General features: G+C 37.9%; 1 long non-coding RNA gene across 3 annotated transcripts in view; it reads right to left on the bottom strand.

Annotated features, from left to right (window-relative positions):
- Positions 1-6,978, bottom strand: part of LOC102550301 (uncharacterized) — a 173,006-nt gene extending 166,028 nt beyond the window's left edge. For 2 of the 3 annotated variants that reach the window (XR_010060883.1, XR_010060885.1), the window contains exon 1: positions 6,862-6,925. This is a non-coding gene — a long non-coding RNA (uncharacterized LOC102550301). Of the gene's footprint in view, positions 1-6,861 lie in introns of all 3 variants that reach the window. The other variant, XR_010060886.1, reaches the window with a different exon arrangement.
- Positions 6,979-17,815: the final 10,837 nt, after the last annotated feature.

Raw genomic sequence — 17,815 nt, 5'->3', positions numbered from 1 at the left:
CATAGTTGAAAGTCAATGGGCTGCCCTTTCTGTTTAATCCAAGATGTTTTTAGAACTCGAAATGAAAGAATTTAGGAACAGTTATTTTCTTCTTCTTCTTCTGATCTTTCTAATGCCCTTTGAATTAACAGCTTAGCTGGCACTTTCATTGTTGTCTGGCCAAAGCACTGTCCTCATAGACCGGGATGAATGGTAATTTGTCAGCCCGGCTAAATGATACATGTCCTCCTATCTTTTGATTTCCCATGGCTGTTCACACTGGGGGGCTCCATCCATTTACTGTTTTCTCTGGAAATCTTTACATCTGAATCAGAGAGCAAGAGGCTAAGCCACTCAGTGTTAACTCAGTGTTAGCTCAGTGTCAGCTCCTCTCTCCCAGCCTGTCTTCCTCTCCCAGTACCTGACATCCCGAAGTCTATGCTTCGTGAAGGAGGATTCCTAAGTGCTACGCATAAAGAATAAAATGGCTGACTTACTTGCAAAAATTAAATCTTTGAAATTAGGCTAACTTTTTTTTATAATGAAAAATTTCCCAAAGCTATGAAAAACATAAAACAACATGAAAAAGTCTTAATCATTATTGGAAAGAGCTAATGGAATTAGATAGGTTTTGTTTAAAATTTCTCAGAACTTTGTAAGGAGGCTGCACAGAATTTTATTCTGGGAGAATTTGACAGACTGTAATTTCTGAGTCTGGTTGTGGGAAACCCACAAAGGCTTTTCCCTTTGTAAAGGTAAAGCAATAAAGGAATAAAATCAGGAATCTGAGTAACAATCCACAAAACCTTGTGGGTCACCAAACTGCATGAAAGAAGTCTAAGCAGCCAACTTAGAATGAATTCATATCTAGAGACACATTTGATTCCTGGTGCAATGCGATAGCTGCTTTGTAGAGAAACACAAAAATATTTTAAAATCACTTAATTCACTTCTAGTTGCATATCACAAATGCAAATAACACAATGACCAAGGCAAGGAAGTCAATCTGCAGGTAGTTCTGAGCCTTCCAGTAGGGCATTTAATGCTTACTAGAGATGAGATTTCTTCTTTGCTGTTTTTTTTTTCTGAGTCTGTATGTGAAGCCTCTGGAAATGGTTACATAAATTAGATGAACCGAGCCTGCCGGCATAGTCTTACATAAGAAGTTCATCAAGTTTTCTTACAGGGACCCCTCGGTCATTTGGCTGAAGCAGTGGTTCTTAACCTTTTAGGGGTCACCTAAGACCATCAGGGAACACAAATATCAATATTACAACACATAACAGTAACAGAATTACAGTTATGACATAGCAGCAAAAATAATTATATGGTCAAGGGAGGGGGGATCACCACAATAGGAGTTGCAATAATATGAAAGTTGAGAAACAGTGGGGTGGAACATCTGCCCCTTCTGGATGGATGCAGTTTGGAGAACAGCACAAAGCCTGGAGTCAAGACCTGAGGAAAGGCAAGACCGAACAGGCTGGACCCTCCCTCTTGTAGGACATAGTATTTCCTAAACTGCAGAATGTACAAAGATACCTGTGCATCCACGTTCATTGCTGCTTAATTCACACTAGCTAGGAGATGGAAATAGCCTAGATATCTATCAACTGATAAATGGTTAATGAAATGTGGAACATTTAAATTGTACAATATTATTTAGCTATGAAGAAAATGAAGCTATGAAATTTGCAGAGAAGTGGATAGATCTGGAATCAATAATTTTGAATGGATTATCACAGACCTTGAAAGACAAATGTCACACGTTTTCTCTCATTTATAGAAGCTATCCTTGAATCTTTCGATATGTGTGTTTCATTTGAAATAACTATAGAGGTCAGGATATTAATAAGGGAACTTGTGGAGCTATTAAAGTGAGTATAAAAGGTTAAGGAGGGGGATAATGATACAGAAGGGATTTAATGAAGATGGAACGGTGGTTTAGGGTTGATGAGGGAATACAAGGAGGAATAATGACTACAAATAATCAAAATTAATTCTGAAAATTTTCATATGTAAATCTACTACTGTAGAAGCTTCCTAACACACACACACACACACACACACACACACACACACACGTGTGTTGGGGGGAGGGAGGGAGGAAGGGAGAGAGAGAGAGAGAGAGAGAGAGAAAGAGAAAGAGAGAGAGAGAGAGAGAGAGAGAGAGAGAGAGAGAGGAGGGAGAGAGAGAGCTAGTTTAAATTGAGTTATAATGAGGCAGCAATGTCTTTACTGGATACTTCAGCATAGCAGATAAAATGCTCAGTCCCAGGAATGAGTTAACTCCATTGGAGTCATAGTCCATGACAATTCTTTTGGTTATTTTGAAAACTTTCCAGTAAGACTGTGTTGCTGATGACATCGCTTGCCTGAGTTACAGAACATGAAGAAATCAAACATATATTCCTCTCTACTGGCTAGCTTTCATTGTTTTAGAAAGTGCTTTGCATAATCCTTGAATAGAAAAGGAAACAGAAATCTCACCTAGCTGTGAACTCTTTAACCTACATTGACCAGTTAAGCAGACCTGTCCACTGGCCCTAGTGTCTTGTAAGTAACAAACTACTTTCTGATTGAATTTAAAGACCATTCCACAAGACTGAAACCATATTTAACACCATTACCAAGTCTAAGAACCTGTGGCTAGGCTAGGTCCTAGCCCTAAGGTGACAGCCTATTACTATTACTTTAGTATATGGACACAGTACTAAGCTGACACATACTGACTTACTGGTATACCAATTAGTGGACCCTCAACCTTCTTCAGACAAACTTCTTTTCATAGTAGGTGACAATTGACACCAGGACCCACATTAATCAAGATCCAGAGAATAAGAGACTGGAATGTTCAGGACTACACGGGACATCTTTATAATACCTCTCCTCCTAGTGCTCAGGGATCATTGTAGTAGAAAGTATAGAAACATTGTAAGGCCATAAGCAGCAGATGACCGCAAGGAGGCAGTCATTTCAGGTCACAGTAAGGTGGTTGCACATATATACTCTTAGACGTTGAGATAGTATCCACAAGACCCGCACAGGCTCAGGTCAGAAAATATTCCAGTACGAACAGGGAAGGTATGAATGAATAATTCCCAGTCTCTCACTAAGAAGCTATATGCCATTAATACCTGCTTGTGGAAGAACAGTTTTCTTTAATGGTGGTGTCCTTACCACAAGGGCTGACCACAAGTGCAGGTCACATACCCAAAAGTATAAAGGCAGCATGGATTGAATTTGAGGGAAAAAGACACAAATCTGGGTGTGTTAAACAAGGCAGCTGGATCTGGCTGAATGGGAGGAGAGATGAATAGGATCAAAAGAGCATTGCATGGAATTCTCAAAGAACTAATAATAACAAAAAATATTTAACTTTATATATAAAATTATGTAGAATGTGTGGTTATTGTGTACAGGTTTCCTCGAAACAGAGCTATAATCATTGATTTAGGTAATGTCTGTAGGCCTTTTATACAAAGATTATAGTTGATTAGTTACAACAGAGAGCATATGGCTCACAATGTAATATTTAATGCTAGCCCTTCACAGAAAACACTAACTCTTGAATAGTGTATTCTTTTATTTATAGTCAGCTCTCAATCTAGATTTTGTATCAGACATTCAATTACTTCACTTGAGTTCCAATTTGGGAGGCACTTTTTGACTGCTGGCTTGTCCTCTAAATTCTTGACAGGATAATACTTTTTTGTTTAGATGTAATGTCCCCTGAGTTGTCACATGTTAACTCTTTGTTCTGTCACTTGAAAATTAATAAAAAAAAAATCTGTGATCTAACAGAGAGCACACCATTTTTCTTTACCTCAGGAGGGGCCTGGAATTGAAGGACCACTTTTTAAAAAAAGATGTTTCAATAATCCCAGTCAGATCTTGGAAACCAATCGTCCATGTTTCCTCCTTTCAGACATAAAGGAGAAATAAGATTTTTTCCTTCTCTCTTGTGCTTTGCAATCTCCATACAGCAGCTCAGCAGTTACTGAATAATCTTGCTCGCTTCAAGGATGCTGAATGCTAAACTGTAAAGGGTATTGACTTATCCTGGTGACTTAGGAGGTCCCCCAGGATACACAGTGGTCCATTTTTCATTGTTTTTCCTGTACTTGCAGAGGGAGAATTTTCACCTGACCTAGAGTAGTAGAAACCTGTGATTTTAGGCGATATATTATTGATGTAGTCTCTTGACACTTGCGTTGTCCCTGGACTAAAGGAATGCTTGGTTAAAATGAACCTTGTTTCTTGGATAAATCAGCACGGCACAGCAGCTTTTCTATTGGCAACCATTTTGACAGTCTATCTATAGCACAGTAGACTGAGGAGTAAGATGCGACGCAGCTGCACTCTTAGGTGTTTCATCCCTAAGCACAGCTTCGAAGCTGTGAAAGCACTTCTGTAAGTGTTTTGAATTTAAATGGTTGCAATGTGATAATTATCACTCTATTTATAGCATGTTCCTTGGCTCGCATGTATTTGGAATAAAATATAAGTTCATTGTTTGCTATATACATGCACATATTGCATTTTGAATAAATGTCAGTGTAGGTCAAGTTTTATAGTTCGGTAACAACTGTAGTTTTAAACATGGTAGTAGTCCTAATCCTTATAAATCTTTTAATTTTGTTTAGGTAATTATAATAAAACATCTAATACCCATTGTGAATAAAACCCTGTGATGTGAAGGATTAATCCAAGAAGTGCCCCACAATACTCATGTAGGTTGAGTCTTCATGGCATGTTTATAATCCCCACTTATGTACCATGGCTAGGATTTCAGTTTACTCCATTGCAGTCTCCATTGCCTATCTTATTCCTGATAAGTAGTCATTGCCAAGTATTTACTGAAAGAATAAACTAAATTTATAAGTACTGGAGTAGTATAATGAACATCTGAAATTTGGTATGACTTTTTTATAGAAATTGCTTTTTATATCTTCGTAACAACAATTTGATAAAATGGCCATGAGATCTAGGTTCATATAGAAGCTAAGAGGGACACGTAGATCTATCATGATATCAGCATCAGAATAAAGGATGTCTTTATGAAGCAGTCAACGAAATAGAGCCCTACAGGGTAAGATGGCCAGAGTGTGTAACTTTCCTCAGTGGTGAAATACGGTAACTGAGAGACTTGGGTAACCCGTTACTGCCTTCACCAAGCACATTTTTTGAGAGCAACCGTTCTTAACTTATGGTTAATGATCCCTTTGAGGGGCCAGATGACCCTTTCATTGGTTCCTGCAAAACCATCTGAAAACACAGATATTTACATTACTATTCATACCAGTAGCACAATTACAGTTATGGAGTAGCAGCGAAAAAAATGGCTGGAGGTCACCGCAACGTGAGGAACTGCATTAAAGGGTCACAGCGTTGAGAAGGTTGAGAAGCACTGCTTTCGGGGTTTTACGGTCAAACAAACAAATCTCTATGCTCCAATTTATAGATCATTACCAAAAATTCCCATAGACCTGGGCGTGGCTGCCCAGCCTCCTTGATATCTCTACAAACACCTGAGATAGCATTCTATTTCCCTTTGTATGAGTTTGCTCAGTTCTTGAAACTGACTAATCTTGAGTGTTCGGCTTATTACCATTTTGCTAAGCTGTGGTACCATACTGTGCAGGCTTTGTGGCTTCTGAAGCTTCAGTTCTAGCTGATCCACTGGAGGACAGACACACTAGGGTGACTTAAGTAAAAAATAAATAAATAAAGCCAACAATGACAAAGCCAACAAAGACATGCTTAGATCTATTTGTTCGCTTGATTATGGAATTTTGCCTGTAAGAGTTAATATACCTGGCATGCATGCAGAACTTACAGAGGCAGGAGAGTGCTGATCTAGAACTGGAGTTGTAGGCGGTTGTAAGCTCTATTGTTTTAGCTCTTGTAAACAAACCTGGGGCCTCTAGAAGAACAGTTAAGTGCTGTCAGCTGCAGAGCCATCTCTCCGTCTCCCAAAGTGACATGTTCCAAAATATAGGTTAGTAGTTTAACACAGTTCAAACATATTTCTCCCTTTAACAGGGTCTGTTACAAGTCCTGGTAAACGGATATGCGACCCATCTCCGTGGGACAACTAACTAGATGGTCTATTGAGTTCTGATGGACTATTCTAAGACAGCAAAACCTCAAAATTGCTGGTCAGTCAATCAGGGCAGAGATGGTGCAGTAGCACGAAAAAAGACTTCTGCACCGAGGTGAGACAATGCTCGAGTGTTAGGAGCCATAATGGTTCAACGTGCCCAATGCAGAGAACATACCGTTCCCTGACTAAAGCTGTGAGAACAGCCACAGGTGCTGGGTATTACCAGCGTTCAAGTGTTGCGTTATTCAATTACCAACCAAGCCCTTTGACTTCAATGACTGTTAAAGGACAAACGACCAAAGAACACGGTGCATGTTGGGATTTTACCTAATAAGATTAGCATTGAGAAGAAAGTAAGATGGGTAAGGGAAGAGATAAATACTAGACTAATTTCTAAAAGTAAGAAAGCAGGTAAAGTGAGTTGTGCTATTACTGATGTCCACAGATTCTAGAGCTTGTTAAAGTTACGAACAGTTATAATTTCAAGGTACAAAGATGACCGGGATATGAATTAGCGAACGAGGAGAATGTATACGAATAAAGGAAAATCTTGTAAGATGTGGGTAACACAGTAAAGAATGCCTGTGTTAGGCTATGCCTAACATGTACAGCAAATCTAAAACTGAGCAATATATAAACAGAAGCAAAACCATCATGAGACTTTTACACGAGAGTGGAGGTTTGCCGGCCTGGGCTGGAGTGGAGAAGGGGTTGTTATACTTAAATCCCGGATTTTCTTATCCTGAGAGTATGAGGAGTTTGGCTGTTCCACTAACCTTCTCTGGGACCAACAGACTCCAGCAGCTAGGGTGGAAACGCCTGGGGAATGCAGCAACTGATAAGCTCATACGTCTCCAAGGTTACTAGGCCTGGTTGTTCTATCCAACTGCTGGGCCTGAAACAGCCTGTGTTGTTCCTGTCTCTAGGACCTTATGAGATTCCTTTCTGGACCCCCGCTGCTCCAGAGAAGGCAAATGAAGCACCCTCGTGTTCTTGCCCCACACAGTAACATACCACTACATGGGCTCAACCAGCAATTTCCCTAGGGAATAAATATCCCCTGACCCCTCCTAACAAATGAGCTTGCCTCTCACGCAGTCTTCTGGTGTTCATTCGCAGTGCCGCTAAGATCCTTTTCTAGCTCAAAAAATATCTGCTATGCAATTTTACTGTTCCTTCATTCAAATATAAACTATAAGTGCTTTAGTTCAGTAACATTTGATTGATTAAGTAGATGACTAACAAAATCATCTGGTTGAAAAATTCTGATAATAATATGTATTCTATTATTTGGAGCAGTATATTTCAATTTAATGCTATTGAAGAATTACAGCCACTTTTTTTGCAGGTGAAGAAAAGTAAAGGTTATTTTTTTCCTCATCGTGCGTTTTAATTGCTGTAAACTAAAACATTAAAAGCATGTACACCTTTTATAAACAACCGAGGGAGATAAAGACTTATCTTCACTATTTGAAACATGTAGTAGGTGTTGACAGCATCGTATATCTATTTTGCTTCCACCCAAAGAAACTTATGGTACATTCTCATTTTTGAAATGTATATTTCTGTCCATCTGTCCCTCCACCATGCCAGGTTCTGATCCACCTTCCATCACTATAGTCTTTGTCCAGAATTTCATATGCGTGGAATCACATAGAATGTGGCATTTTATGTCTGGTTTTTAAGTTTGTTTTCTTACTTGACGAAATGATGGTCTGAATCCTTGATTTTATTTTATATTTTAGCAATTCATGCTTTTCTTTTGGGTAGTACTATTCTGTTGCTTCAAGATACTTGTTTATCGTGTCGTATAAACAATCTTCAAGTTTCTGCTCAAGCTGATCATTTTTGATACTGAGATCTAAAGAAACTTTGTAAGTGTTTTTATTAGATAGTAAGCCATTATTTTCTTCTACTATGTGACTTTCATTGTCTTCATAGTATTTTCTGAAGACCAATTTCAGCAATTCTGAAATTGACTTTGTCAATTAAATGTATTTATTGTTTATGTTTTTATGTCCTATGAAAATTTTATCTAAGCTCATAGTAGAAATCTTATACATTTTTATTATTACAAAGTAAAATTAGTTTTGGTGGTCCAGAAATCACCTCACAAACCACAAGAACACCGATCTTAGTGAGACAGGAATAGTTTTTTGAGCATATACCCCAGGAGTGGTCAAGATTTGAAAACTGAAACATGACCCTGAATTAAGATCCTGCAGGGTTTTTAAGCCTCAAATCCACAAATATCTGTGCCAAGCTATTCTACCAATCAGGTTTTGGGGATAGGGGATTTCCTTAGGAACAACGTCTTTGTTGTACATTTATCCTGCTTCCATTGGTTGGGGTCTTCAACTCTGGCCGGGGACTTGCCTTCTCTAACATTCTTGTCTTAACTTACCAACCAGGATGATGTCAGCTACCCAAGTACGTGTTTCTTTCTGTCAAGCAGGTTGTTGATTCCCAAGGAGGTCTTGGGAATGTAACCTCTACTTTACCACTACTCAAAAATGGAAGTCTCATGCCAAGTAGACTTTTTTATATTGGTGCAAGTGTCTTTCTTATGTTACGGTTCTTCACAGGGGCAGCTTAAACCATAAAAGCTCATACGTAGGTGCAGAAAGTGCTGGTGGATGATTGGTTTATAAATTTATTAGGGAACTGCTTATTACTATACAAAGCAGTTCTACTGATTTCTATCATGATTGTTCCAAGAACACAGAACAGAACAGAATATGCGATCAATCTTGGCACTAGAAAGTTTCCTAGTAACAGAAGGTACTTGGGTAAGTTTCTTGTTAATGCCTTAACATTTTACCTAGACCTTAATATTTTACATAGTCCTTACATTTTACATAGACCTTAGCATCCCATGTAGGCTTAATATCTTACCTAGGTCCTAACCTTAATATTTATATGTACAATGAAGTGAGGGTCATAATTCTTGTTGATCCTCTTCCGTTATACTTATGAAAAGACATATTGAAAAGACATCCTGTTGTCTTTGAATTGCCCTGGTCTTGGGGATTTCTCTTTTGAAAGTCTTTAAAAAGCTAGCCCACATTTCACTATTGCAGTTTTCATTCACAAAACCCTTCCTCTGCAGCGTGCTTCCTCTGAGTGCCGTTTGGTGTTTCTACCCACGTCCTCCTTGTTTTCAAGCATACGGAATTAAAATGTCTATCTCATTCATTTATTGCTTTTTTCTTTACACTTTGGCAATCTGTGCTCAATTCTCTCCTTTCTTGATATTACTTACCTACCATTTTCAAAATTAGTTTGCATATATATTTAGCCACTTTACTGATATTTTCTCAGTACCAAATTTTTTTCTTGTAATAAATCATTTACTGATTGAGTGTTCTCTATCTTATGAAAGTGTCCTTTGCTAAATCATTTTCTTCTGCTTCTATATGCCTATTATTTTCTGCATTTTAAATTCTTATATGTTAGAATGTTTTCCCAATTTCTTATGTTTCTTCTTTTTCCTAATAAAAAGCCTTAGTCCCAGTCACTTTGCTTTTTTGTCTGATGGGAGTAACAATTTTTGTTGCTTCATACCATTCAATATGTTTTAAATTTTGTACCATGAATAATTCATGATTATTAAAGTATATTTTAAAGCATACAGGTATGTTCCACATAATTTTAAACTAAATTTGATTAAGGGAATATAATATCAGGCATATAATTGTAATGGCTATAAATATATTCAGTTTTCATTATTAAACACAATAGAACATGTCCTAGTAAGATTTTTGTATAGATTACAAAGTATACAGAGTTTCATTGTTGCTGGTAGAATGCGTTATGCAATTTAGATGAACTTTATTGAGAGTTTTCAAAATATTCCACATTGTTACTAATCATTTTCTCTATTATTTCTAGTGCATATGAAATACTGTACTGAATTCAATGTGGATCTAACTTTAATAAATGTGAGAGACACACAGAGTAAAATAAATACAGAGGTGTCTATGATATGTAGTTGAATAGTGGGCTTCTGGACATCACTTTGCCACCTCCTTCAATAACCTTTCTACTGGCAAGACTTAGTGAGAGATAAGTGGGCCTTAAGCATAGGGAGCATTGCCAGCAGCAACATTCTTATCTGTAACTACAGAGTCCACTGATACACTTTGACAGGCGCTTAGACATGTTACGAAATATCCAAAAGGGTCAGTCCCAGCTCAACCAGAATTTACCGAGTTGCTGTGGTTTGTTGCCTGTGGGATTTCTAGATAGAAGCAAGTGGCCGAGCAGCAGCAAGCTTTGCTATCTAGTGTACAGCATGCTGACCTGGTTGACAATGACATTTGAACAGCTGGAGGCCAAATATGTAAGGAACTTTGTTTCTTCTAGTATAACAAGTTAGAGTCCTTAGGAGTGTTAAACTCAGTGGAAATCTCCAATGGGCTTTGAATTTTCAATCAAATAAATTATCACTTGATTAGATACCAGTTGCTTACACACTCCGTCCTTACTGTTTTGACTGTAATTTTCAGAAACACAAGGTAACACCTATATATGAAACACTTTTGCTTATGAGTCTCTGTAACGAAACAGCTTGTCACCTCATAACAGATACGGGAAGGCTATTGGAAATAGTTAGGTTGATCATCTTACATACAAGGAGGTGTATTTAAAGAAACTGAAGATGTCTTTCTTTAGAAACAAGTAATAAGCTTATTAGGTCTCATAATGAATATTGGTACAAATGTTCCTTAAAGAAAGCATGTTCATCTTAGTCCTGTGGAGATGTGAATGTATATGTACCCTTCCATCACAAGAACCCAATAAAAATTCCTCTAAAGCATTATATGTAGAGTATGAGCTATTTTGTGTTTTGTTGTTGGAATTACAAAATACCCTTTTAAAATTGAGTTTATGTATTTAAAGCCATAAGCTAATATAAGCTCACTAAATCTTTTGGTAGGTTTTTGAAGACATAGTGTATTAGTTCGCTCTCTGCTGCTACGCTGAACATCACGATCAAAAGCAAGTTAGGAGAGATCAGGCTTTATTTCAACTTACAAGCTACAGTCCATCATCAAGGGACGCCGGAGTAAGAGCGGGAACCGAAAGGAGGGACTTAAGCAGAAATCACAGAGGAATGTTCCTTACTGACTTATTCCTTCTTCCTCTATTTTAATCACATACAACCAGGTCAACAGGATAGCACCACCCACAGTGGACTAGGCTCTCCTGTCATCAACTGGTAATTAAGAAAATGCTCCACAGGCCAATCAGATGGAGGCAATTATTCACTTCTGGTTCTCTGTTACCATAACTGGCTTATATTAAATTAATAAAACTAACTGGCACACGCAAAAGTTTTGCTATTGCTGTTTTCAGATGGTTTCTTCTAGTGTTGTATTACCCTGCTGTTTTCTGGCTAGTGTCTTATTAGACTCTCATCACTCTTATCACACTTATCACACTGTTGATATAGTTAACTGTTCTCGTTTTTTACAAATCCATTCTCATAGCACAAATGGTACTTGTTTTAATTGGATTCTCATAAATACTCCCACAGTAGTTGTTGTGTTTAAAAAAAATGTTGGCTATATTTAAAAACTGCAACATGATTTATTTTCAATAAAAAAGGAAAAAAGGTTGGATATTGCAATTCCTTCAGCAGTGTTCTATATCATTAAAATTGCATTGGTTAATCTTTTGTGGTTCCTTATAAGTTCTTTTATTATTTTTTTCTAAATCCTTGATATATGGTATCAAAAATTTGTTGGTTATTGTAGATTAATTTGGTACTGTAAGCGTTTTCAAAATAAGAATTCTGCCATTCCAGGAGCATGGAAGAAATATTCATTGATTAGTCTCTTCTTTGATTTCTTTATACTGTTTTGATGTTTTCATTGTAGGGGTCTTTACATTTTTGAATTATTTTTAAATGAAATAATTTCCCATACTTTTTTCCACTGAGAGCACATTGTTAGCATATACAAAGGCTAATTTAATACACACCCTGACACGTGCAGACATGTTTTCTACACTGCTACTTTAGTGTGTTTGTTACATTTAAGAGTTTTGAAGTATATGGGTATTTTATGTAAAGAATGCCAATCATCATCGTTAGAGCTGGAGTGATGACACAACACGTAAGAGCACTTGAGGTTCTTGCAGAGGATCCAGGTTTAGTTCTAGCATGCACCTCAGAGCTTACAACAGCGTGTGACTCCTGTACTCATTGTATACGCATGGCTTAAAGACATATATGCAAATGAAACATCCATACACATATAACAAAAGAAAAATTTATGTCATCTATAAATAAGGAAAATTTGACTCTTCCTTTTCTATTTTTACCCCCTTTCTGTCATTCTCTTGTCTAACTATGGTAGTTAAAAAAAAAACCAAGCACTCAAACAAATGAGAGAGGAAAGAGGAAGTACTCTTGTCCTGTTCCTTATTTTAGAGGAAATGTTCCATGTTTGACTCTATGATGATTTTACAGGAAGTAATGTTTCCATTTACCACAGTGTTAGCTGCAGACTTATTGTATATAGACTTTATTAATTTGAAGTACTTTCTATTTTTCTAATGTTTTTAACATTATTCTCATGAAGGCATGACGAACTTTGCCCAATGTCTTTTCAGAATCAACGGTTTCTGCTCAGAAGGGTGATTTATATAGCTGAACCAACCATGCCTTTCTCTAATGAAGCTCATTCAGTGAGGTCATAATATATAATTATCTTAATGTGCTTATGAACTCAGTTTGCACATATTTTGTTGAGAATTTGGCATCTTTTTTCATCTTTTTTTTCTCTCAGGCATAATTTAAGGCATCCACATGGCAGCTCACAACTGTCTGTTACTGCAGTTACAAGGGGGATACAAAACCCTTTTTTGACCTCCGTGGGCACAAGGAAGGCACATGGTACACAAATACACATGCAGGTAAAACAACCACAAAAGAATGTAAGAGTCCGAGATGCTGACTGTCAACAAGAACACATTGTCTTCTGGACACAGTAGGGCACCTGCGCCCTCGAGTACACAGCAGTTCTGATCGCATCTACAAAAATCTATTCTATCAAGGAGAAGAGCATTGGACAAACCTGAAGCTGGGGAGCCATTGGCAATCATCACCTACTGAAGGAGTGTAGGGGGAGGGGCTTGCTCTGAGAGTGTAGCCCCTGGAAAGTCAACCATTTTCCACTGTAAAGCCACATATCCAAGAATATTTGGGCAGCGTAAAATTAATTCTGAAGGACTTTTTTTAATGATACAAACATGAGTGGGTAAGGACAAAGGGAGCCAGCTGGGGAACAATTGGGAGAAAGCAGATAAATATGATTGAAACGCACTGTATGAATCTTTCAAAGTACCAATGGAAGAAGGAAAGCAAAAGTGTTTAACATCTCTAGTCATCAGGGAAATATGCAAGTCAAAATTACTCTGAGGTACCATCTCACCCAAGTTAGAAAAAATATCATTAATCAACCTGACAGCAAATGCTGGAGAGGACGCAGAGAAAGAAGAATCCTTAGTCACAGATGTGGAGGTGCAAATTGACACAGCCATTATGGAAATCAGTTTGGCTGTACCTCAAAAGAGTTAAAAATAGAATTACCATATGACCCATCTACTAGACACAGAGAACTTCAGTATCTACCAAAGAGATGCTTGTGTCCCCATATTTATTGACACTTTATTCACTGTGGCAAGAAAATAGAACCGATTTAGTTGCTCATCAGTAAACAAACAAGGAAAATATGGCACACATATACAATGTAATTTTATTCAACAGGAAATGCGAATGAAGTGACAAGATTTTTCAGAAAAATAGATGGATTTATAATGTCCAGTATTAAGCAAGATCGCAAAATCTGTGAAAGAAAGAAAAATGTGCCTTTTGCCTCAAATAAAGGTACTAGCATATAATATGTCCATATGTACTCACAGGTAAACAGATGCATGTATGGATATATTATAACATGTAGATAAAAGGACAACTGTATTATTAAGTGGTAAGGAAGAACTAGATACAGCTAAAAGACACAGGGGCCTGAAAGAAGATTTAAATATGATTGCTTTTCTAGTTTTAACTCTGCTATGCACTTTTCATGTTGTTATGTGTACGTGCGTGCATGTGTGTGTGTGTGTGTGTGTGTGTGTGTGTGTGTGTGTGTGCGCGCGCGCGCGCACGCGCGCTCCTATGTACAAAATGTAACTGACAGTGAAAGTGGAAACCTCGAAGCAAAGCATCCTGGGAGCAGAATGACTGTTCTACCGTAGAAAGCTCATTGGGATATACAGACTCTTGCCGGATGCTTGTTTGAGTGACTAAGTTAATTGAGCTGCTTTTTTTTTTTTACCTGAAAGTGCTTTCCAGTGAGTTCCCTGATGAGTTTAGCCCAAGCGAGCAAACAATGCTCTATAAAACAGGGTTAGGAAAATGATGAAAGAGGAAGACTAGTCAGTTTTCAATTTTCTGCAGATAGATTTCGTGAATTGAATGCAGAAAACATTCCAATAACACCTGAAAACACATTTTTTTGATTATTTTATTTATTTACATTTCAAATTTTATCCTCTTTCCTACTATCCCATCCCCTTAGCCCCTGCTTCTATGAGGGTGCTCCTCCACCCATCAGTCTTGTCTCACACCATTGAGCCTTCCTTCACAAAACCAAAGGCTTACCCTCCCACAAAAAAATGTAATGACTACAAAATGAGTGCTAGAGGCTTGGGTGTTGGGTCCTTTTATGGTTCAGTGATGCCTGAAATAGCAAATTTTCAATCAGATTTTTTTTTTTGTCCTCTTACCTGAATTAAAACAATGGCGGTCATCCCCCAGAAGTTCTTGCTTCTGTGAGGTCCATGTAGGCCTTGAAATTACTGCCTTCCAGAGACAGTAATTTGATTGAGTAGGGGTCTCCAACCCTCTCCACTTACTTCCCTCTTTGCTTTCTGAGCAGCCACTGGTTAGATTCATAACAGCTAATAATGTCTTGAATACAGGACAGAGATTTACAAGTCTTGCCGGCATAGTGCTTCATGCCATAATCATAGTACAGGCACCCCTGTAATTTACTGTGAGCTAGAACTCACAGACCAGCCAGTGCTGGAGATACTGACTGAGGGTCTAAGAGAGAAAACAACAGCACATGCAGAACGACCCTCCTGTATTTTAGAGGATTTCTCCCACATGACTATTCTCAACATCCCTTAAAAAGGGAAATGGGAAAAATCCCAGAACCCGAAAGACAAATATTGTTTGTTCTCTATTGTATATGTGAAATTAAAAGAAAAATAAAGTAAAAACTGTATAAAAGCATCAGAACAGAGCATCCTGGGATGGTGACATTCGGAGGGAGAAGAGGGTTGAGCATGGATGATAAGGAGGGGAAGTACAGTCAGAATACTTTATGCATGCAAACATAATGAATGACATTGCTTTGGCCAATCCATATAAAATTCTTTCTCTAATTTGGATATTTTTCTTATTTTGGGTTCAAAAGATGGTTTTAATTGAAACTGGACCAATGCAATGCATACCCAAACACATGTAAAATAAGTATTATCAAATTAGAAATATACAGCTCAATTAAATTCCAGATAAATAATAAATAATTTTGATGTTTGTCCCATTTTGGGTGTATGTCCCTAGTAAACAGTTTTACTAAAAAATTTCCTGATATAGCCAAAGTAAAATAAAATAAAATCACATTTATTGCTCACCCTGATTTGTTTTGGGCTTAATTTGTTCAATCTGGTTCATTTGTGAAGCTTCCACCTCTTACCACTACGAAGCTCAAACGTCATGACACTCCCCCGTGCATATTGCATTTTAACCTGAAGAATAAAACAAATGGAGAGTGATGGTGTCCCTAAAGCATATGGATGGGTTTCTCCTTTCATTATCTCGGAGGCTGCTTGATTTCACTGAAGAAGCTCAGGATCCTCATTAATTGCATCATTAAACCCCAGTCAGGGGAAAGGCGTGTGGGCAGTGCTGATTTCTAAAGTGTAAAGGCTAAAGTAAGCATCAGGATTAAAGGCTTCTGCCTTTACTTCCACATTTGTCTTCATTGTGCTCTGCTCTGATTTATATCAAATGCTTGCTGAAGGCTGAAGGCTGAAGGCTGAAGCCTGTTAGGTGAAGGTGAGCGTGGTCACTTTATCATGGCAACAAGTGCCTCTGGCAGCCCAGGCAGCTGTATTGCAGTGCAGCACAAGGGATGCAGTGAGTGTGAAGACAGGTGCTGCTGGCTGTCCCTAGGTGGCTCTGGAGCAAAGTGAGGAGAATGAGTTTAAAATGTCTCAGCTCAGAAAATGTGCACACCAGAGACAACCTGATGGCAAGAGGCAAATGCCAGAACCCAGGCAACAGAAACCAAGACTACATGGCATCATCGAAGCCCAATTCTCCCACCAAAGCAAACACTGAATATCCAAACACACCAGAAAAGCAAGATCTAGATTTAAAATCACATTTGATTATGATGCTGGAGGACTTCAAGAAAGACATAAAGAACTCCCTTAGAGAAACGCAGGAAAACATAAATAAACAAGTAGAAGCCTATAGAGTGGAATCACAAAAATCCCTGAAAGAATTCCAGGAAAACACAATCAAACAGGTGGAGGAATTAGAAATGGAAATAGAAGCAATAAAGAAAGCACAAAGGGAGACAACCCTGGATATAGAAAACGAAAAGAAAAGACAAGGAGCTGTAGATACAAGCTTCACCAACAGAATACAAGAGATAGAAGAAAGAATCTCAGGAGCAGAAGAATCCATAGATATCATCGACACAAGTGTCAAAGATAATGTAAAACAGAAAAAGCTACTGGTCCAAAACATACAGGAAATCCAAGACACCATGAGAAGATCAAACCTAAGGATTATAAGTATAGAAGAGAATGAAGACTCCCAGCTCAAAGGACCAGTAAATATCTTCAACAAAATCATAGAAGAAAACTTCCCTAACCTAAAAAAAGAGATACCCATAGACATACAAGAAGCCTACAGAACTCCAAATAGATTGGACCAGAAAAGAAACACCTCCCGTCACATAATAGTCAAAACACCAAACGCACAAAATAAAGAAAGAATATTAAAAGCAGTAAGGGAAAAAGGTCAAGTAACATATAAAGGCAGACCTATCAGAATCACACCAGACTTTTCGCCAGAAACTATGAAGGCCAGAAGATCCTGGACAGATGTCATACAGACCCTAAGAGAACACAAATGCCAGCCCAGGTTACTGTATCCTGCAAAACTCTCAATTAACATAGATGGAGAAACCAAGATATTCCATGACAAAACCAAATTTACACAATACTTTCTACAAATCCAGCACTACAAAGGATAATAAAGGGTAAAGCCCAACATAAGGAGGCAAGCTATACCCTAGAAGAAGCAAGAAACTAATCGTCTTGGCAACAAAACAAAGAGAAGAAAAGCACACAAACATAATCTCACACACAAATATGAATATAACAGGAAGCAACAATCACTATTCCTTAATATCTCTCAACATCAATGGACTCAATTCCCCAATAAAAAGACACAGATTAACAAACTGAATTCTTCTCAATATTCACGTATCAGGGACATTTGTCTATAGGTGAACTTACTGCCAGTCAGTCGTGCTGGTGCTCAGGAGTCTAAGCAAAGGATCACTTCCATGGTAGCTCCTGGAGTTTAGTCAGGAATTAAAACAACAATCAAACAAATTTCTCACCTCTTTATGTCACAGA

Source organism: Rattus norvegicus, chromosome 20, assembly GCF_036323735.1.
Source record: "Rattus norvegicus strain BN/NHsdMcwi chromosome 20, GRCr8, whole genome shotgun sequence".
Lineage (NCBI taxonomy): Eukaryota > Metazoa > Chordata > Mammalia > Rodentia > Muridae > Rattus > Rattus norvegicus.
Note: the sequence above shows the minus strand (reverse complement) of the source record. Positions and strands in the feature narration are given on the sequence as shown.